Genomic DNA, 24,230 nt, shown 5'->3' with positions numbered 1-24,230 from the left:
AACTGATTATTCCACGAAATAAGAATAGCAGGTGGATAGTTTTATTTCATTGTTACAATGATATGTTTTTTCTTTTCTCACTCGCTGATCCATTTTGGACACTTGCAGTCAATTCTAGCTAAAACCTTCATAAAATGCTGTTGAGTGGAAGCAATTTGTCGGTTACCGACATCAGCATATCACAAAATTTCAGCACAAACTGTTCAAACACATAGTTATAGCAGCAAAGCAGGATAGTCACAAATAGCCTCAAAAGCTTGTAATGGTTTGCAGGGGAGGTTGTGCTGAGAGATAATTGCTAGGAAGAGGACTGCAAATGGCTAAGAAAAAGATTTCAGAGTTACTTAGCATTCAAGTCAACCAGTCAAGTTGAGCAGCGCGCAAATTAGAGCAACCTGCCAGAGGCGGTGTCGCCAAACGTGTTATTCCTTTGTTTTCCTTAAAAGCCGCAAAAACGTATCTTTTGCTCACTTAGCTAACTTTTTCAGTTCAGAAAAAGGCATATTTTAACCGCTAAAGACCATCTAAGCACTTGGCGACTAACGGACACACAAATGTCCTTGGATTATTACATTTCAGCTCGTGCCAGAAGTTGAAATCGCATGCGCAGTGACCTGATTCGCTAATTTCAATGCTAAATAACTCGTAAACGGCGCAACGATTCAAATTTTTTGTCTGAACAATTATTTCTGAGTACAACCTCCTAACAACAGTCTTGAAAGCTTTTCGGGTGTTTCTGACCACACTGTGTACTTTTAGGTCCTGACATTGACCTTTTTGTTATTAAGACTTTCAGTCTTTACTCTAATGAAATGAGTTACGAAAATACATATTAATATAGCTGGTGGAATGATGCATCGGAGCATGCCAATTCCAGTGTAAAAAAGGGTTAACTATGCGCTGTTCAGTGTGCAGACAATGGTGTTGCTGTAGCCTCTAGCTTCACTGTTATCGCTTATCATTATCATTAGCCACCTCAAAATAAGACAGCCGTGAGCATCACCACCCCGAACAGTGTCGACGTGTTTAGTGGCGGAGGCATGAAAGTCACCCTGCAAGCCGGCGGAAGTGGCCGTGCGGTTCTAGGCGCTGCAGTCTGGAACCGCAAGACCGCTACGGTCGCAGGTTCGAATCCTGCCTCGGGCATGGATGTTTGTGATGTCCTTATGTTAGTTAGGTTTAACTAGTTCTAAGTTCTAGGGGACTAATGACCTCAGCAGTTGAGTCCCATAGTGCTCAGAGCCATTTGAACCATCACCCTGCAGATATCCCGAGTTACGCTCCGTAACTACCGCACACAGAGTAGGGTTTTGTTTAAAAGATGTAATACAAATAATAATAACAATAATTAAACATCTAACATTTCACATAACAATTTCGCGCTATAGTTTTCCTTATTTTTTCCTGTTCGGCTCCAAAAGCTGCTCGTGTATAATCTAACACCATATCATCTTTTTGAGCCCTACAACTCACTCATTATAGAGGGATACTGACACAGTTTTTCACTCTGACGATGGGAACTTGGAGTGCACGAAATAGCCGTGGCACAATCCGATAGTGCGTGTACTGTGTGTGCTCTGTGCTGTGACTGGGAGTAGTAAAATAATGAAGACTGTAGCATTAGCCTTTCATCATTATTAAACAACTTAAAACAGTATTGTACACTAGGGCACACTGAATGAAGTATCACTGTTTTAAACAGAGTAGCTTTGTATTTTGGAGGGTGGAGGCTCCAGTCTTCATCCAGCCATTCTGATTTAGGTTTTCTGTAGTTTTGCTAAATCATTTCAGGCAGGTTCTCACTATAACTAGACCTGTACATCTGAAAATGCTTTTATAAATGAATTACTTTTTTTCTTATTGTTCTTAAACAATTGTTAGGAGATATCCAGTACACTTGTAAAAGAGATCTAAGGTGAATAAAAGTACAACAACAAGAACTACTACTACTACTACTACTGCTACTACCGTTGTACAACTGCATCGTGCGTGACAATAGGAGGAATCCTATTTGATGAGCTAGCTAACGGCCAGGTACGGCACACGTAACTTGAGACCACAGGATCGGCCATTGTTCACGACCATGCCACAAAGGAATTTTCATTTACCTCCGAATAACAGGGACTGTGATTCGCTCACAGTAATTATTTCAGTAAAAGGTGCGTTTTTCCACATGTGTCTATATGCAATCCTTTCGACTAGCCAGTGGTGGATATCTGTCGTGTAGTGGGATACATTTTCTGACTTCGTCCCCTCCCAACACCATTGTTGGTTAACCATGAAAAATTCGTGAGATTAATAATTCGCTTAACTTTTTTATAGAAGTATTATTTGTCGGAACTGCAGAGGACTGTAGCGATTGTTTGGCGAGGATCCTGTGCTGACAGAACCAGCCGAGATTCAGAGAGTAAAGTCAGAAAACAAGTGAAGTAGAGAGGTTAAGAGAGCCCTTGCTCCAAGTCGTTGCAGAGAACTGCAGAGAATGACAACTCCGATTTAGAGCAGAACACAGAAGTCTAGATGGACACAGAATTTCCAGTCATTACCGCCAACGTCTTCCGCACTCACACCGTTTGAGAATGGTAAGCAAGAGACGGTGATGCGATCAGTAGACGATAGTTAATTAACACGAGGTTTAACTGCACATTTTTAACATTTACAGCCAGATAGTTGCTACTATCATGCGCTTTGGGAATTCTATTGGTATTTGGACGTACTTTTTTGGGATTCTTTCTTCACCAACCATTTTCGCAGTCATTTCCCGTATCATGTTATTCTTTCATGTGTCCACCCACCTGCGTCTGGAAATCTCTCTAGAGCGCTTGAAGAACTGGCTCAATACTAGGCGCCAATCACCTCAAGCCAAACCATGACAAAACCCAAGTATGTGCTTTCCATCTGCACAATAGAGATGCTGGAGTTGAGCTCGACGTTACATGGCAAGGTAAGAACCTAAGCACTGTCCAACACCTAAATACCTTGGGGTTGTACTTGATAGAACGCTTTCCTACAAGCAGCATGCCAAAACACCAAGGCTAAAGCCTGCTCCAGGAATAACGTCATCCGCAGGCTGACAAACTATGAATGGGGAGCTCAACCATCAGTACTGAGAACACCAGCACTTGCTCTGTGTGTTTCTGCAGCAGACTATGCAGCGCCAGTATGGGAAGCATCTGCACATGCTCCACAGGTTGATGTAAGTGTAAATGAGACAATGCGAATTGTTACAGGCTGTCTCAGACCCACACCAACGGGTAATTTGTACCTACTTGCTGGAATTGCCCCATCCAAGATCAGAAGGCAAGTGGCAGCAGACGCTGAGAGAACAAAGAAAGAAACAGATTCTCGACACCCACTGAATGGGCACGTCACTCAGGTTCGGAGGCTTAAGTCTAGAAATAGCTTTATTGCAAGAACCAAGATCCTTGACGGTTCACAGGAAGGTAATAGAGTCCGTAAATGGGAGAATGAACAAACCGCACTGCAGATAATACCAAAAGAGCAACTGGCACTTGGAAACAAAATTCCTTGTACAGTGTGGAGAACACTAAATAGGCTGAGGGCTGGTGCACCCAGATGCAAAACTAATCTGTGCAAGTGGGGACTGCTGACTAACGATGACGACGTTCTTTGCGGATGCGGAGAGGTACAAGACGAGGCACATCTGCTCATGTGCCGACTACTGCCGGAGCACTGCAGTTTTAGTCTCCTGCTACAAGCCAACGACAAAGCCGTAGCGGTGGCTAACTATTGGAGAAATAAAATTTGATCTGGACACGGAAAAGTAAAGTAAAGTAAAGGCCGTAGGTCACAATTACAGCCCTCTGTCCATTTCTCAATTGTTTGTATGCTTTATTCAGTGAGCAAATCATTTGTTTGATGTCTTACGGCAATAAGCCGAATTATTATAGCTGCCTGTAGATTCCCTTTTTTAATTACGTGAGCCTCTTCATTAATTTTAGTTTGTGAGGTGTAGTACCTGTACTTTCAATCTTAGCTGGGCACCGCTAGTAATTTTCATTGAATAAGACTTTATCTGTTGCCCGAAAATGTTTCCCTTAAATCTGCATGATCTTATGAGGAGCTCCCATTCCCTGTAGTCACTGGTGATCGCTCTTACAGCGTCTTAGGAGTATCGTAATCAGCTCAATCGACACCTCACGTTTTCCATGAATACGTGGAGTTTCGTAAGTTAGTGAACTGTGGTACTATTGATGAATAGCCTCCTCATATTTCTTGTTTACTTTTCACCCATTTTCACTTAGTACGTGTCCGAACCTAGTAACACTCGACAAATCAACAATACTTATTTAAGGCGGATTGAAGTCCATTACCTTGAAACATACAGTTCACAGCATTTCTGTATAATGTAGCATTGAAGATCAAGTTGATATGATATCAAGGTAATTAACAACTCAGGGATATCTTTAATCGACTGTTTACAAGAAAGCTGCGAGATAGCTGACACACTGCCAACTCCGTGGACGAAGCAGTTATACTGATAAAACCTAAAGAGGGTACTGATAGGCGTAAATGTTTTAATGTGCTATCTAGTGAGAACTGTTTGGCTATGTGAGTTAAGTTTGGAGAAAACTGATGCCTTGACGGCAATTAAAGAGTAATCGGCAAACCGCGGCTCACGTGCCGTATCGGGGGTCAGGCTTTTGTATGTGCCTCTGGCAGGAAAGACAGAGTGTGGGCGAGCGCGTACAAGGTTAAAGCTATTGATCACAGCTAGGTTAAAGAGTTTTTAGTCGAAATGGAGAGTGAGTAGCAGAGTTTCTGCTGCATAATACGTTACGTTGGTTGTCAAGAGGAAAAGTTTTGAAACTTTATTATTAAGATAAATGAAATCATTTCTCCATAAGTAGGGTTTTCAGTATCCAGAACTAACGAACGATCAATGAATCCAAAAATTTTACTTCGTGGTAGACGTTATGTCTCATCTAAATCAGCTGATATGGAAACGAAAAACAACACAGTTTTTTATTCGAAAACAAATTATCTCTTTTTGTGTACAGAAAGCATCGGTAGAGTGGCCTTTATTGTCGGAGACCAGCTGTATGCGTACCTCTGACGCGTCTTCGCAGAACAGAACGTCTGGAGTGGAGCCGTCAACATACCACCTAGACGGTCGAACAGTGGGCCATTGTGGTTTTCACTTACGAGTCCCGATTTGTTCTGGAGAGATGCCCACTCCTCTTCAACAGACGTGCCTATCGAGTTAGTTCTTAATGCGGTATCTATACTCTCTGAGAACTTGAAGCGTATCTCTTCGTTCCTTAGTACTTTCGCATCCTACTTCTTCGGAAACTGATTCTTCCGGCCTGGTCTTGATAATTACTATATTGATCCGAAATACATCTGCCTCTGGGAACATCTTACAATCCAGTATCAGATTCTGGAATCTCTGGCCGACCATGATGAAATCTAACTGAAATCTTCCCGTATCTCCCGGCGTTTTCCAAGTGTATCTCCTCCTCTTGTGTTCTTCGACAGAGTATTGCCTATTACTAGCTGAAATTTAATGCAGAGCTCAATTACACTTTCTCCTCTCTCATTCCTAGTACCAAGCCCATATTACCTCGTATCTTCTGCTACTTCCCCTATAACCGCATTCCAATCCCCCAAGCCTATTAGATTTTCTTCTCCCTATACGTGCTGATTTACCCGTGCAGTACCCTGATAAACTTTCTCTATCTCTTTGACTTCTGCTTGCGCGCACACCTGAACTAGCGTTGTTGGAGTTGATTTTCTGTCGATTCTGATAAGAACAAACCCATCACTTAACTGTTCAACGTAACTCACGCTCTATCCGGCCTTCCTATTCGTAAGGTATCATACTCCCGTTATAACATTTTCTGCTTCTAGAATGAGATTTTCACTCTGCAGCGGAGTGTGCGCTGATATGAAACTTCCTGGCAGATTAAAACTGTGTGCCCGACCGAGACTCGAACTCGGGACCTTTGCCTTTCCCGGGCAAGTGCTCTAGCTAGCTTTGCCCGCGAAAGGCAAAGGTCCCGAGTTCGAGTCTCGGTCGGGCACACAGTTTTAATCTGACAGGAAGTTTCATTTTCTGCTTCTGTTGATGTTACCTTATATTCATCTCATCAAAAGTCGTTGTCTACTTTTTATTACACTTACTGACGACCACTATGTCTAGACTGAAACTTAGCATTTCCCTTTTCAGATCTCCTAACTTCCCCACCACAATCAAACTTCTGACATTCCACGTCCCGACTCGCAGAAGGGTATCATTTCGTTTTTTATCCTTTTTTCAGTCATTACCCCATATGCAGTCCCCTTGCGGGGGGGACTAGTCCTGAGTATTTTACTAATGGATAGAGCATCACGACACTTACATGACATCAATTTCCGGCCGTATGTCCTGTCGATACATACCTTCATTACGTGTTTGTAATGGAGTGTTTCCCATCGCCTTTTGCATCTTCATGCCGTTGGTCACTGTTGATTCTTCCATTTTAGAGGCAGTTTCCAACCTAAAGGGCAAAGGAATGCCCTGAACGTTTGCCCACTCCTCCGCCCTCTTTGATAAGGCCGTTTGTAGAATAAGGGTAACTTCTTATGCTGTAAGTCTTCGGCCGGCGCTGCTGATAATTTATTCAAAATTTAAGATGTGCTTGTATCGTGGGAGTCGGGAAGTTTTCTACCACACCCCATTAAAAAAAATAGGAGCCAGAGAGGAGTGTCGGGGACAAAGAGGGCAGGGGTCACCTTTTGTGTATTGCCACAATGTCCCATTCCCGCCCTCCCGGAGCCAAGGAAGGAAAGGGGTCTCACAGAATCAAGAGAGATTTATTTGAGCAAATGTATTTACTTATTTCCGCAGATCCTACTACCGGCATCAGAAGCTTCCGAGTCATCTTCGTGCAAGTTAATGGAGGAAGACACCCTCTAAACAGTTCCCTCAGAGGATCGATCATGTTTAGTGAATCATCCTCACGTGTGCCTTTTAGTGCTCGGAAAGCAGAAATGGACAAGAGGACCCTCGAATAATGCACCTAAATAAATAGATAGTTGTGTTCGGTAGATTGCATGGCGGCGGTGAAACCATAAGTCGAGAGCACTTTCTGGCGCGGCTTGAAAAACGTAACATAGCGCTACATCCTTCAGCCACTTGACGGCACTCCTTCTGGCGGCGGAAAAGTAAACAGTATCTGGGCGTATGAGTTCGACCGGCACAGGAGCGCGAGCATATCTTTTATAAAATCCATGCAGCTGCCCGTCGCAACCCTCAAGCGGTGGGCGTCCAAATGGACGACTGCGCAGAGCAGGCACAGTGTCGTCTGTAAGATGGATGGAATGGAGGCGTTGTCATATGGTTAATTCGCCCTTCACCGCCACGTGCCACAAGGAACGAGTGTACCTGTGGTGATATGGGGTGTGGACAGCCCGCCAACCCTGTTCCAGCTGATTGTCAGGTGCTGCTCTGCGACCTTGTTGCGGGGTTGTCGGGCTAGACAGAGATGGTAATAGTCTCTTGTGCGGGGCGCTCTCGTCGCCGATGGATGCTCGGTCATGTAGCTCAGTTCGACCAGGAAATCTCGCATGTTGGTGTGAGACGGAGCTATCTGGCCCACGGCGGTGGAAGATCTCTGGGCGCGACGATCTGAAGCAGCGTGCCCGTCAAGCTGGTACAGGCTGCGGCCCGTGCGAGTCGCGTCGTCCGTACTGTTACGCGCTGTTGTGGACATCAGTCAACCATAGACCTTCCGCTGTCAACTATATACCTTCCGTCACCGGTGGCCCCGTTAAAGTAGCGTATCGGAGTTTGGATATTTGACCTGCGCTCACAAAATGTCCATATGCCGCCTGGAAACTGCGGCCCAAGGTGACCGTTAAGGGAAGAATGTGTGCAAAATAATTAAGTTTCGATTCCAGGAAAGTGTTAACGTAGCTCGTCCGTATTCATCTTGGGGAATCTTGCTGTGAGGGAGCAGCGCATGTGTCCGCGGTAGCAGCCGGCGATACGTGGCCATAACTGTTCGGCGAACAACCCTCCCAATGGTTCAGTGGAGGAATCTTCTTGAAGTGGATCGCTGTCGAACGTTGAAGCCCTCTTCTGACATCCATGTAAGTTGCCTTGCTCATGTTGACGACGCAGGCTGGAGCCGCGTCGTAGCCGAAAGACGTAGCGACGCAACCACTGAAACGTCGCTGAATTTCGTCTCCCAACCGCGCCAAGAGTGTCACGTCGCCAGCGGAGGCAACACATCGGCAGGTCACGTCTCGAATGCAGATGCCTTTCGGCTAAGGCCGTATAACGCGCGTTCGAGGGCCGCCGCGAATAGAACACCTGATAAAGGTCATCCCTGTCATACCGACTGTCCAAGAGTTATGTGTTTGGTCTGGTGGCCATTGACCATAATACGGGAGCGTGGTCAATCGATTAAACGTAGAATCACCCTAGCTGACACCTGCGAGAGGTCGATGCGTTCAAGCACGCCATGAAGGAAACAGTGGTCGGTGCGATCAAAGACGTGATCAAAATCGACTGCGACAAGGGCATCTCGTAGGTGGCTGACAGTCGCTAGTGCCGTGGCGTCGCGGTAGACGCCAAGTGCCATGTGAATGTGGTCGTTGGCACCTAAACCTGTCTGGTCTAGTTGGATCATGTGTCCAACTGTGGTCTGAAGACGCGTGTGAAGGATACAGGTGAAAAGTTTGTAATTCGCTTTCAGGAGCGTAAGAGGATGATAATCGTGACAACAGCCTGAGCCACTTAATTTTTGAACCAGTATCACGATGCCTTCGAGGAAATCCATGAGGACGGTAAAGTATTTGGGGAGGAGGTCTTGAAACATGTTAATCCACTGAGTGCCCATCAGGGCATAGAAGACGCAATATAATTCGTTCAGAGATTTGTACCTATCGGCGCACACCAAGACCAGTATTAAGTGGTCAGCAGTTATGGGAGCCAACAGGACGTCGTCCTGGTTCACTATTCTAGGGGTGGGCTAATCGCTCAGGATGCCTTCATACTCATGGACAGTCCATTGGTCACGGGCACAAAACGTTCTGTAATGTTTGACGAATGCTGCAGTGATGGCACATTGTATGTTGACGCGTCCACCTTATGATGCCTCTAATGATGTTGTAAGGTGGCGCTCGCGATGGCGTCTCTCTCGGATGACGTCATACACGAACGCCATTTTGGTGGGGATGGTATCCTGCGTCCTCGCACAGACTCGCGCTCTGTCAGGCTGCTCCATGGTAATACGGATTAGGCGAGCTTTGAGACGATTATCTGCTGCTGCCGGGATCGTGAGCGCGGCTGTGTCGTTAGTTCCGTCAGTACTGTGTAATACAATTCCGACTTCGCCCGAAGCCAGCACGCTCTGTCATGACCATATCCCATGAGTGTCCGTCCGAGGGCCAGATTGCGCGGTCGAGCCACCAATGAAAGGTGGAAGGATGTGCATGCAGACTCTGGAGGCAGCACTCCCACATAGCAGCGTGCGTCCTCGTACAGACAAGCAGTGTTCAACGTCCTTGGACAGTGTCTTCGGCAGTTGGGGGAGAGTGACTGAACAGATGTGTACCAAGTAGTCGGTGAAGGCTGCCAACCACGCTTCCGTGTCCCCTTGCCACAGCTCAGAGTTCTCGGGAGATGTACATCTGGTTGAGGCGGATGGCAAAGTGTTCGTAAAGAACAAATAGCAAGGCGGTATCCATGAAGGAGACGCCACGTGTCTTGGAGCACCAGATCCCACACGAGTGCCTATAGTGCAGGGCAGATAAAGCAGCACAGATTTGCTAGATACAAGACGCCATTAAAATCGCCGCCTCTGAGGTAGTGGTGGAGCAATTTCCTCAGAATAAACGGTGATCCGTTCACCGTAGGGAGATGTCTTGGAGGGTGCATATACATTGAAAATACGGACTATTCCCACTGTAATGGTCAGGCCTCATGCAGACCCAGCGGGGTGGCGCAGTGGTTAGACACTGGACTCGCATTCGGGAGGACGACGGTTCAATCCCGCGTCCGGCCATCCTGATTTAGGTTTTCCGTGATTTCCCTAAATCACTCCAGGAAAATGCCGGGATGGTTCCTCTGACAGGGCACGGCCGACTTCCTTCCCGATCCTTCCCTAATCCGATGAGACCGATGACCACGCTGTCTGGTCTCCTTCCCCAAACCAACCAACCAACCTCATGCAGATGGCAGATATGTGATGTCCAATGCTACCAGTACCATCGCAAGATGGACTGCAGTAGGCCATGTACCCACATATGTCCAATCGCAGCTCCTGGTGCACTTCTTGAAGGAGGGTGATATTCAGGTCCGCCGCCCGGAACATGTCATGGAACAAGCACGTTTTGATAACAGAGTGTATGCTGTTGACGATGACTGTACCCACATGGTAAGATTGGAACATTTTAAGCAGAGTATCTTGGGGCAGATGGCGGTGGTATTGAGGCCACTTGGCTACCCAGCCTTGTGGCAGGCATGTTTAACGTGGCCCTTTTGTGGGTGTCAGACTCACCCCAAGAGCGGCGTCAGCCCCATATGGCGGACGAGCGTCAAGGGTGTCTGGTGCGTCTTCTGCCTCCATTTCAGCAGCCCAGTCATTGAGTGGGGAAGTGATCGGTGACGGTAAGGGACTCCATCGCCTGGTCTTTATCCTGAAGAGCGTCGGCATGGGGTCGTCTGGTGTGGGCGAGGCCACCGACCTGCTGCAGCGTCAGTTGCCTGCTTTGGGGCGGTACTGGTAAAGTCCGCCGGCAACGACGGTGTCGGCAGCTTGCTCCTGTCTCCATTGGTCGTCATGCGTCCAGAGGCGGCGTTTCTTATTATTCTTCGTCGACCGTTGTTCCCGGGACCGCCTGTCCACCCCCGTTGAGGGGCCGGGTACACCAGCTTCAGCCTTAAGGCTGACGTCCGGAACCACTGACCATGATAAACTTAACGGTTGTGGTGGAGGCTGACGTTGTCTCCATCAAGGACGCCTCTTCGTGCGGCGCCGCCGTCATGGCGTCATCGGCGGCTGAGCTCGTGTTCGCGTGAGGCCGCGACATGGGCGTGGCTACTGTGCACACCTGCCACACGGATTCCATTTACGCAAAGAGGTAACTCTGTCGGCACCACTGTCTGCAGTGGTTCCGCGCGTGATACCTGGGCGAGGCGGCGCTGTAGGCAATTTGATCGGACGTGTCCTTCCTGTCCACAGCCGGAACCTGTCCGCGGCTGTCTGTCATAAATAGTGATGGCTTGGCAACCGCCAGTGAACACGTATGACGGCACGTGTCTGCAGAATTCGATGTGTACCTGCCGGATGCCACCGAGGACGCGATCCGTGTCAAAACGCGTTCTACTTCCCTTCCCCCTAGCTCAAGAACGTGCCATACGGCCGTAACGCATCAGTGACGAGCAGTTCGAATATGCGCACCGTACACACTCCCAAACCCACATTGTACATTGTCACTGATGCTGACGTTAGCGTCAGCATGGCGGAAGCGTAGCCGTTGGTGAGACGTCAGACTGGGTTCACACACGCCTCTTAGTTTTTCATCTTGAGGTACACTGTCCTGGAAATGAGAGCCAGATGGGTGCCTATCAGCTCGTGGAAATCGACACGCATGTCGTCTCTCAAAAAACTTTCGATTTCATAAGCCTTTGGACGCCGTAGTATTCGTCTAACGTGAATTTCACCGTCTCCTGGCGACAAGAGAACGCCATATCTAGTCAGAGTTGTAAATCACAACAACGACTGCGGTACTTCGCACAACCGAGTAAATAAACACACGTGCGGAGAGGTGGACCGCGCACCGTGCGTCCGAGCAGTGTCGCGGCTGAAGGTCGACTATCAAAGAAGCTGTCCCTAGACCACGAGTGTGTAAGCAACGTACACTGTTGATCCAGCAGATCACCAAGAAAGCGAAAGTTGCACTGAAGTACATGAAAAGAGTCACTATTGAAGGCTGATGTCTGAAAACGAATAGAAAAGTGATAATACAATGCAACGCAATGCAATGAAATGAACGAGGAGTACTGTGAAATAAAATTCTAGTCAGACCATTTCATTACCTTTTATTAATGAGGTCTATTTTTCACATATACGAAGTCTCTCTCCAAAATGTCTCCTTAAAAGCTAATGCTGTTCACTCTCAGTTATGGTTCGAACAACCCGATGTACCTTAATCACTGAACAAGCACTGTATTTTAATCTCTAACGAACTGTGGGCGGTCCTCGTCCATAGCTGAGTGATCGGCATATCTGACGGTCATGCTAAGAACCCGGACTCCATTCTCTGTACTGCCATGGATTTCTGCTTGGTGAGAGGACCGGCGACGGGACCTCGTGAGGTCACTTAAGGTGTTACCAGAATGCGAAGCAACTGCTTCAAGATGTGAAAAACTTACAGCGGCTGGGAGAGCGGTGTACTGACCTAATGTCCATCCAGGCTGCATCCGAACGAGAACATTGGCGGGGGATGACATAGCGTCCAGTCACCAGGTTTGGAACTGACTGTCGAGTTATATACATTCATTCTCATAAATTAAGGATAATGCTGGTACATGGTGAAACAACGCTCTTGTGGGCGGTTTGCGGGTTTAAATCACCTCGGGGTATTACCATGCGTTGCATTTGACCTGCGGTCGTCGCACGGTGGTGCTGGCAGCAGTCCACATACGCAGAGGTGTGTTGGTGCATGTCAGAGTATGGTGCAGCGAGTAAGTGTGCAGACATTTTCATACGTGCTAATGGTGACTGTGTGTTGAAAATGCCTCAAAGAACACATATATTGACGTTATGAGGGGTAGAATACTAGGGCGACTGGAGGCTGGTAAAACACAGCAGGTCGTAGCAAGAGCCCTCCGTGTGCCACAAAGTGTGATCTCAAGATTATGGCAACAATTCCGGAAGACAGGAAACTTGTCCAAGCTCTACAGTACGGGACGTCCACAGTGTACAACACCACAAGAAGACCGATATCTCACGAGCAGCGCCCGCAGACGGTCACGGAGTACTGCAGGTAGCCTTGCTCGGGACGTTACCGCAACCACTGGAACAGTTGTCTCCATACACACAGTCTACAGACGACTGAACAGACATGAGTTATTCGCCTGGAGACCTGCTAGATGCATTCCACTGACCCGAGGTCACAGGAAAGCCCGTCAAGCCTGGAGTCAAGAACATAGTACATGGTCGTTGGGACAGCGGTTCCAGGTTATGTTCACAGACGAGTCCAGGTATAGTCTGAATAGTGATTCTCGCCGGGTTTCATCTGGCGTGAACCAGATATCAACTCCTTAATGTCCGTGAAAGGGAACTGTATGGACGTCGTGGTTTGATGGTGTGGGGTGGGATTATGATTGGTGCGCGTACACACCTGCATGTCTTTGACAGAGGAACTGTAACAGGTCAGCTGTTTCGGGACGTAATTTTGAACCAGTATATCCTCCTGATGGATGATAACACACGACTTCACCGAGCTGCCATCGTGGAGGAGTACCTTGAAACAGAAAATGGAGTGGAGTGGTCTGCCTGTTCTCCATACTTAAACTCCATCGAGCACGTCTGGGATGTTCTCGGTTGACGTATCGCTGCACGTCTTCAAACCCCTAGGACGCTTCAGGAGCTCCGAGAGTCACTGGCGCAAGAATGGGAGGCTATACCTCAGCAGCTGCTCTATCACCTAATCCAGAGTACGCCAACCCGGCTTGCGGTCTGTGTACGTGTGCATGGTGATCATCTTGCATATTGATGTCGGGGTACATGCGCAGGAAACAGTGTCGTTTTGTAGCTCATGTGTTTCGGGACGGTTTCCTCAACTTATCACCAACACCGTGGACTTAAAGATCTGTTTCGTGTGAGTTCCCTATGTGCGTTTGCTATTAACGCCAGTTTTGTATAGTGCCACGTTGTGTGGCACCACATTCGGTAGTTATCCTTACTTTATGAGCATGAGTGTAGTTAAGGGCGATCTACGATTCAGGGATGTTCATTGTCAGTGCAAAAACAGAATGATTTATAATAAATTTAATACAATAACGTATGGTACTCAATGGATGTTATTTAAAATGTTGTTTTACTGCATGGTTACATCACGCAGCATGCCTCATTTTCAAAATTTTTGTGCTGTACCGGAGGCCGACCAGTTTGAAATTAGAAGTCTATTCTGGAGAGGCTTTATCTTAGACGATAATCACCACTATTTCTGGACTGATTTCAAGTTAGCTAGCCGTTAATTTTTGAGACACCGTTTGGATAAGTTTAAAATTTCAAAACCACAGCAACACCGACTACAGATTACTCTTGGTTCTGCATTCATACAGAACGGTCGCGTTGCAGTGGGGAGTAACGACACTGGACCGAGATGGCCTATACGAATCTGTTCGAACCACGTGTTCCTGAAGTTTGCTTCCGCTTGGGAAAGAGTTTTCAAAGTGTGAGCAGTTTTTCATCTCTGTAGTTTGATCTTAAAAAAATACCTTACAAATATTCAGTGCCTTAAATAGAAGGAATTACACATACAACAGATAAACTAAAATGTTCTTCGTTTCTCAGAAGCAGACATGGAAAAGCGGCACAGCATTCGAAGAATAATATTCATCCGAAGAATAAAGTACGTACACCTATCTTTGAAGGTCGTAAACCATTTGTGGGAATAAAATGATCTGTGACTGTAAAAGAGATTAATAAATTATTATAATACTATAAGGTGATCTTCTTTTGAAGTTTGTGACTTTCTGTGTTAACAGCGTGATTTGGAGCTAGAATCTTAACTGGTACAACACTTACTCATTGTAAAGTTTATTTCAGTCAATGCTCTCACAAATTGCTCAATGGCTGTACCGGTTCCCGGTTTAGACTCTCCTGTCATTCTCGATAGCCCGTAAATATTACTTGACTGATCGCTGCGTCAAAACATGCTAGGAGTCAACATTTCATTGAGGATATTACTAGATGACAGCCATCTACGAAGAATTATTTACAGTCACTAAACTATTTGTGTGATGGTTGCCTGAGATAAATAGGGAATCTAACATGGTTGGCAATAGAACGAGGAAATCGTTAAGAGCGCTCTTAGCGACGATTTTCATAGTTAAAAGTCATTTAAATTGATGTCATAATGTATATAAATAAAATAAAGTATGGCAAACATTAAGGTGACAGAAGTCATGGGATAAAGAGACAAAAGAACCACAGAGACGGGCTGCGAGCGAGCATTGATAAAATGGTGTCTTGCCTTTCTGACATGTCTTAAAGAACAGATATACTGCCTAATATCATGTCTGACCTCCTTTTGCCCGCCATAGTGCAGCAGCTCGACGTAGCACGGACTCAATAAGTCGTTGGAAGTGCCCTTCAGAATTACTGAGCCATGCTCGCGCTGCAGCAGTCCATAATGGCAGAAGTGTTGCCGGTGCACGATTTTGTGCATGGGATTCACGTCGGGCGATCTGCTTGACCAAATCATTCGCTCGAATTGTCCAGAATATTCTTCGAACCAATAGTGAACAATTTTGGCGCGGTAACATGGCACACTGTCATCCGAAAAATTCACTGTTGTTTGGGTACATGAAGTCTATGAACGGCTGCAAATGGTCTCCAGGTAGCTGAAGATAACCATTTCCAGCCAATGATTCATTCAGTTTGGCTATAGGACCCACTCCATATAAACACAGCCTACACCGTTATAGAATCACTATTAGCTGCGCCGGCCGCGGTGGTCTAGCGGTTCTGGCGCTGCAGTCCGGAACCGCAGGACTGCTGCGGTCGCAGGTTCGAATCCTGCCTCGGGCATGGGTGTGTGTGTGATGTCCTTAGGTTAGTTAGGTTTAAGTAGTTCTAAGTTCTAGGGGACTTATGACCTAAGACGTTGAGTCCCATAGTGCTCAGAGCCATTTGAACCATTTGAACCACTATTAGCTTGCACAGTGTCTTGTTGACAACATTGAGCAGTGGATGTGTGGGGCCTGCGCCACACTCGAAACTTACCATCAGCTCTTGCCAACTGAAAGTGGGATTTGTCTTACCAGGCTACGGTTTGCTAGTCATCTAGGGTAGAACCGACACGGTCAGCAGCCCCGGGGAGGCGTTGCAGGCGATGTTATACCGGTAGCGAAGGGATTCATGTCGGTCGTTTGCAGCCATAGCCCATTAAGTTCATATTCCACAACATAATCCTAAAGGATACGTTGGTCGTACGTCCCACTTTGATTTCTACGGCTATTTCACGCAGTGTTGCTTGTTTGTTAACACTGACAACTTTACGCAAACGCCGCTGGTCTCGGTCATTAAGTGAAGGTCGTCGGACACTGCGTTGTCCGTGGTGAGTTGTAACGCCTCAAATTTGGTATTTTTGGCACGCTCTTGACGCTGTGGATTTCCCAGTACTGAATTCCATAACGATTTCCGAAGCTGAATGTCCCATGTTCCTAGCGCCAACTACCATGCTGCGTTGAGAGTCTGTTACTTCCCGTGGTACGGCCATAATAGCGTCAGGAACCGTTCCACATGAATTACCAGAGTTCAAACGAGAGCTCCGCCAATCCACTGTAGCAGTACTACCAACATCTGCATATGTGCACATCGCTACTCTGCGACTTCTGTCACCCCAGTGTGAGTCAATACATACAATTATCTAAAAGTAGTACAGAAACAGAAAGCGAGGAAAATGGAAATAACTTTTACAACATTAAAGCAGTCACAAATCGCATGTAACTTTTTCTTTATTTTTATATGTTTCACAGGACCGGTGCCAGCATCTCAAGAAATTACTACGTAACCGAAGGGCACACGTTACGAGCATCGCGCTACATACAGCGCCTCTGTCGTAAGTATTGCTCTCAGCTACATAATTTCTGAAGATGCCCGCGTTGGTCAAGTGAAGGATGTAAAAATAAAGAAAAAGTTATATACGACTTGTGGCAGTTGCGCAGTTTTAATTTCTGACGGTCGCTGTTCATATGCAGGCAAACGTCTGCTCTCGTGGAAATAACCAATCAGTATTTCCCCCCTCGTAATGTGTTATAATTGCAGGAAAGAAGAGCTCTACAAATCAAGCAGGCATGTGATTCAAAGATACGACTTCCAACACAGTACATCCATACTGTCGCAGCTTTGATAACATTTTCTACGAATCAAGAGGTACATTTAACAGCTTCCTGCAGAGATATGGCTAAGAAACTGAGAATAGTAGCTACTGCTTCCGTGAAGATTTATTCCATAACGAAATGTGTCACAAATAATGTATCTTTGTTTCAGGCCAAGAGCTCAGTTCACGGGATCTGTTCTATAAATAACAATTACGTGCACAAAATTACCTACTTTGCTCCAGATAGACGTCCATTAATGAGGAATAGATCTTGTCTCTAAATTTCCAAAGAAAATAAAAAGCTTAGCTTCTAATACTCGCAGTAAGTTCGATCGGTTAATGATACCAAATAATCATTCTGCTACAGAAAATCAAACACATACACGTTTTCAATGTAGTAGTACAATCTGTGTAACTGTGCACTGTAAACCATTTTCTATTTTATGATACGTAGCTACTAAGACCTGAGAGATATGTTACGCCCTTCGATGTAGATACACTTTATTATTTACGAAAAAAGCATATCTCAGTCTTTTTAGATTCTCTATACCCTCAATAGCAATACACTTTATGATCTCGTAACGAATATTAACGTATTTGTCCTTTTGTAAATATGTCTTGTGCATTTTTTATGAAACATTCCACGTACTTGAGGATCTCCTCACTATGCACCTATGGAACGGGCAGTATATGTGTCTCCTTCTCACGGATAATATTTACAAACAGTGCTAAAATTTGGATGGACAACATTATTAGATAACCATCCAATTACGCCAATTAGACCCAGTTTTCCTGAGTGGACTCAGAAGCCTTGAAGTAGATACAGCAAATTCCAAAGCCTTAGCAGTGTTGAACGTGGCATGAGGAGTTATCTCATGTTGCTCCTGGCAATTCCGTCGCAGTACAAGGTCGATCAACAAACAAACAAGACACAGTATTACCAAAATTGCATGAATAATTTAAGAGTTGTCAAAAAGTCACATGCACGGCAGAGCTTCCAGCCGCATACGTCCACATAGTTTCTTCAAAACGATGTGTTCAGGATCGCTGGAGCTGCTAAGGTGGTGGGAGGAAAGAAATGATTAGGACAATTTTTCCGACAAGGCCATTTATTAGCAGAAAACGCATTCAAATGGGCAACAAGAGTCAGGCCTAGGGAGGCGAGCGTGAGCCAGAGCGTAGTGGTAAGCGATGCATAGTTCGCATCAAACCTGGGCGAAGTTAATGAATAGTTCATGAATTACAAGTCAAACATGTGTGGCAGCTACAGAGACAAAGTCCGCAGCGCCGCAGCACCGGGAGACGCAGGTGGTGTTCACAGCTACAGGGCGCGCGGCAGAGAGAGAGTCTTGCTGACGGGCGGCAGCGTGCATCCAGCATGGCCATGCGGCTTCCTCCGCCCTGATTGATCGGAGGCCGAGAAACCCACAGGGACAGTATGGAAAGTACCGAAGTGTGGCCTGGTCAGCGTCGCCTAGGCTGCGATACCTTGTCAGCACACGAGAGAGGCGCGTGATCGAGATTGCTAACCCCGTTGCCGACTTGCTATTGCCTGACCTTGGGACGAGAAAATTACAGGCAGCCGAAGCTGCCAGCTAATGCTTGACCGTAACGGCAGAATGAAATTAACTTTTCGAAATAAATTAACGATTGAATCCTCTACTATCTGGCTCAACCTTATACTCCTCCCCCTTCAATGGGAGCGGAGAACGTACGTGAATTCGCTGACTGTAATTGTTATTTAAGTGTAGACAATTTTAGTTTGCATAACAAAGTAGATATTATTTGATTGTTAAAGGTTCCCACAGAAGACGGCAGTGGCCTTAAACTAGGGGTGGGTGTAGAGACTTTGAAGATCTCCTAGGGGTCACAAACGGGTTTACACCCTTCAACAATATTTGTTTACGCAAGAACAAGGAATAAATAATATAAAGAACCAAATAAAATTACTTGAGTTAACAAGTGTGAATAAAACATCTTAGAATTGAACATCTGAATCAGGCATACACGGCGGCCGCGGTGGTCTCGCGGTTCTAGGCGCGCAGTCCGGAACCGCGCGACTGCTACGGTCGCAGGTTCGAATCCTGCCTCGGACATGGATGTGTGTGATGTCCTTAGGTTAGTTAGGTTTAAGTAGTTCTAAGTTCTAGGGGACTGATGACCACAGCTGTTAAGTCCCATAGTGCTCAGAGCCATTTGAGCCATTTTTTTTTCAGGCATACACGCCACGTATCTTTGTTTTTTAAATGAGTATACATATCACCACTGAAGTCACACGCGGGACTAAGTGGCGCTGTGTGGTGCGTTTGGTTGTCCCCAACGGGCAGCGCACAAGGTGCTGGCTGGAAGGGGGCGTGGTGGTGGCCAGGTCTGTTCACTGAAACTCAGCGCAATGGAGTAAGAGGGGAGGTTCACACGTTTCACAAGAGGTCATTGATTGACGTTAAAAGATGATCATTTGATATATTAGATAAAGCAGTTAATTCAGTTGACAAAGGAATCACGAATGAACTTTCAGGTAGAAAAAGAGATAGGTAAATGGGCGCGAATATTGGCAGAGAAAGTCAAACTGACACGAAAGGTTACAAGTGGCTTAATCACATTACAATATGAACTGTTTACTAATAGTCCGCTGTTCAAGATTTCTATCTCGTATGTTTGCAACTGGAAATTATTGTCGTAGCAACGAAGTGCTAATATCGTGGTAGCACTAGTAATGCGGGCGGGGTCAGTGCAGCAGCTACGTCAGAGCGGCGGACGGCAGATCACTTCAGGGTCAGTGCGGCAGCTACGTCAGAGCGGCAAACGGCAGATGACTACAAGGCAAATTCTCGAGCTATGTCACTGCACTACACAGGAAGGAAGCGGCGGGTCTAAGAACGAGAGGGCAATAAAACATACTGATGTCGTTTACTGTGCTGACTGTACTCTGAACTCTCGATTACTTGCAGAACGGAAACTCCACTTGTTTTTGGGCACCTGGACCCGATGAACGTATTTATGTGACTCATTGTGAGAAGTGCTGAATATAATGTCAGAGAAGGGGTATAATATTACTGAATAAGAAAGATAGATGAGTGCAATCGATATGGTTCATTCAATGATGACCAACCAAACAATAATTACAAGGCATGTAATTATGGGTTCGTGCACCCAGTGAGTTGATAAGTTCGTCTGCTAGGCTCGGGTTCCTGTTCTTGGGCACGAAAACTGTGCCATTGAATGCCAAAATCAGTGAGAACGAGAATAGAAAGCGCAAGGGGGTGAGTTAGAAAAGACTAAGTGGTGCTTAATTTCTGATGGGCTATTCCTTTATGAAGGTGTAATATACGGCGCATCGTTGACACGACGGTGTCGCCTACTTAACTGTTTATACGACAATACTGCGGTTCCAAGATAGCTGCTATGTGCTTATTCTTAAAACTCGACGCCCCTCATAAAAAAAAAAAAAAAAAAAAAAAAAAAAAACTTCGTTGCTCGACAAAATTCGCCATCTCCATCCTCCCAGCATTTTGCGACTAAATTCACTGTCTCTGTAACTCCTTAGTGCTGGCCTCATAGGGCCCAGCTGGTTGCTTAAAACTCACATCTATCGTTAGATATATCGCAGTGCCCTGAGACACGTCATACAGTTAAATACTGTACGTTTTGGTTTCTGAATAAAATTAGAGTCCATTTGCCATGTGTAGAGTGTATAGGAAGGATGGTAATTACCCTAGTATTGAAAATGTGCGTAAAGTTATTCGAAATATTGGTCGTTTAGTGGTTAAGAATCCCGTGTTGAGAATCAGTGCTACTTGGGGCGCTGGAGATGCAACAGGTGACACGCTCGTACCCATTGCAGAGTGCTGACATTACAGATATGACCGGCTCTAAGCGGTGCGAGAGGAGTGCTGGTAGCTGTCCTACTAGCAGAGCATCGAGCGCTAAAAAACTCTAGAATAATTCTCTGCGAAAGACGGGTTCATTGATTATTTTATAGTACTAATGGCGACTGTAACTCGTATACCTACTGTGGCAGATAGAGGCATAGATGACTTCTCAAGTAACTGTTTGCAGGTCATGGGTTCGATGCTAGTAGGGGCTGTCTCTCTCCAAACTGAAGTATACGGTAGTTCTGTATTTTACTCTGATTATTTCTCTGTTGAAGGTTACTTGCGTGGTGTTCAATTGGGGCTTTTATCTTTCCCTACTTTACAACTCCTGATTAGTACGTATGTAGAACACTCTCAATGGTACTGTGGCAACAGATAAAAAATTAATTTCATTAGCACCAGTATTGGAAAGGTAAAAATGGTCGCATATAAGGTATAGATGTTTCGGGTACTTCTTGCCTTTGCTAATGTCGTATACTGCATTTGGCAACACGGCTCAGACGCTTCAGGAATGCGGGGGTGTTGGCTTTCTCAGCAGTCGTTTGTTTTGACTGGGACTGGATACAAAACAGATGGTGTGGCCTGGTCCTGATTGGGGGGGGGGGGGGGAAGGGGTACGGGGGGGGGGGGGCTTACGGTGGTGGAGAGTAGAATAGGGCCTTAGTATGTGGGGGCTGGGCAGCCTTCCTTGCTGTGCGTCAAGTTCCTCTGGGTGGTCACAAAATTTCTCCCAGACTTAGCTTACGTTGTTCACAACAGTTATTCACGAAAGATCTTCTTTTCAAAGGACTCAGATAACTCAATCGTTAAAGGTTAAAGTTCGTGCAACTATCATGATTGATTTACTCACTTAGATACTCTGATATTCTAAGATGTACGTAATTTATAAATTCTTGTACTTCTGCATGAGTTGTGATGACGACTTGGCTCTGTCACATATCGTTCACTTGAAACTTGGGACTAATTACTTCTGAGGTTGACAGTGGGGTATGCAGTTAGAACTATTATTCTGGATTGGTATTAACTCGGTTTTTACTCTACTTTATTTTATGATGGCATTTCAAAGTCGATCCTTTGGGCCAACGTGTTTCCCACACAGTGCTCACTTACAGAATAAATATAATGGCAAGGGAGGGCTTCCTTGACGCCATATAGATCTGTTTATTAACCAAGAGGGTGGCAAAACAACGTACTTGGAGACCAATTTGAGATCCCAGTGTCTTGCATCTTTGTGAATTAGGCACTGTTTACAAAAAAACTTTATTTTTCCTTTCTTGTTCTTTACTGAGGATTCAGATAGATGACGCGAATAGATTTCTATCCCTCGGTAAAACTAGTACAATCTGTAGGGCAATATTAGGCTGGTGGATTTATTTTCATAACTATCTTCTTGGAATTGCTGGTTACACTGCAACCTTATGAATGTACGAAAGTGTAGCGTGGGAACTTGATCCAAGCACCAGAGATGTGTGGTCCATGGGGAGGAAGAGGGGGAGTGAGGAGGTGGGGGCTGGAGTGTCCCTGTGCAGGAGGAAGACGGTAGGTCAGTCTGAGCAGCTAAGATGGGGTGGTGGTTAGAGTTGCAGACACTGCTTCCACCAGCGGCACAGGTGGGAGCTCGGTACATATCACAAGGCACCAGGGGGGGGGGGGGGGAGAGGTGGAACTCTAATGGCTGCTCGCTTGCTGGAGAGGCCTGTGGGGAGGTGGGAGGGGTGTGAGGGTTGTCATGTCACCAGACGGCAGGGAGGGGCGTGGCTTGAGATTTGTAAACAAACTGTGGGTGTCAGTCTTGCCTGGGATTAACCACGTGACTTTCTCTTTTGCATTTGAAATACAGAGCCACTTAGTATCATGGAAACTCACCTTGTTGTCTCTTCACTGGGATATTAAGAAAACAATAATATAGCACTTTGGGAGGGCTCCTTTTACTTTCAAAGTAATGTATTGGCTGGTTAGCTTAGACCTATGTATTCTTGTTAATAGAAACTACTGTCTCTATAGCCTGATGTTCGAATTGTTCTTTCCCTTGCAGCAGTGTCATTATCGGTGTGTGAACGTTTAGCATAAACATACATGTAGTGTGGTGTATTTCAAACGGTAGGTAGAGGGCAGCATGTTGTCACTGATTTTATGCTAATGGTAGTTACGAGTACGCGTTACTAACATGTTTTTATGGTAAGGCTTCACAGCTGTTTCTGTTTATCCTTCATTAAATCAACAGACGAAGTCTCATTCCATTTGACATATAAAAAATTAATTGATTCTTAACTCTGTGTTCCATTGACAAGGACAACTTTTCCCCTTAGTTCCAATACTAATGAGTGTTTGTGTATCCAGTTTTCTACTGCTATGACAACGTTACTGGAGACATTAAATGATGTAAGACAGAATGATTACAAAATCTCCAATCCCCACATTTAACATGTGATTTCCTAAATTATATTACAAATGGTTGCCAACACTTATGAATACTTACAAATAACATGCACAACTTAAATGAATAAATAGCAACGATGGCAGTTCCCCGTCAGTTAATTCTCTTACTTCACTAAGAACTTTTGCAGTCAATTACATGGCATGCTGGACATAGTCCCTGGACTGTAACCCAAAGGGATATTTTGACCTTAGAACATACCTAGGTTGTGCTCTGGGCTGTTGCACTACTTTCTTTCTTGCCTTCCTGTCTGGGGCTACCGGTGTAACAGGCTCTGCTTCATTGTCACCTTCGATCTGGCTGCGTTGACCAATAGATCATCCAGCCAGGCACAAATGCAACCCACATCAAGAATATTCTGTATGAACATAACCACATTTTCATTCGTCTTTCCAGAAAAGGGTGAAATGAAAGAAGCTGCAAGAAAATTACTTACAGATGCCATGTTAGCTGAGATTGTGGCAGCTGTATTAGTCACAGAATTACTATCAGTTGTCACGGGATGCACATTTGTTACAGGTGTGGGGCTATCCACAGGTACAGAGGTTCGCACACTGGCGTCCAGCCTATGTTTCAAGATGCGGTTTTGCTCGATTAACTCTCGGTATTGGATGAACAGTTGGTTCATTCTAGTAATGATAGCTTCGAGTGGGTCTTGCAAGGCAGCTGCCTCTTTGGGAGTAACGCGTTCGATTGGTCGAGTTCCCATCAGCATGCTTACAAAATCAGGGGGCACTAGTGACCCAAGAACGAACATTACAAAACGAGAAGTCACAAAATAACCTAATCCAGCTTCGGACGGCTCATGATGTGAAAAAGTTTGAAGCGATGCTGCAACTTATGTGAAGGTT

The sequence above is a fragment of the Schistocerca americana genome, chromosome 2, assembly GCF_021461395.2.
Source record: "Schistocerca americana isolate TAMUIC-IGC-003095 chromosome 2, iqSchAmer2.1, whole genome shotgun sequence".
Classification (NCBI taxonomy): domain Eukaryota; kingdom Metazoa; phylum Arthropoda; class Insecta; order Orthoptera; family Acrididae; genus Schistocerca; species Schistocerca americana.
Note: the sequence above shows the minus strand (reverse complement) of the source record.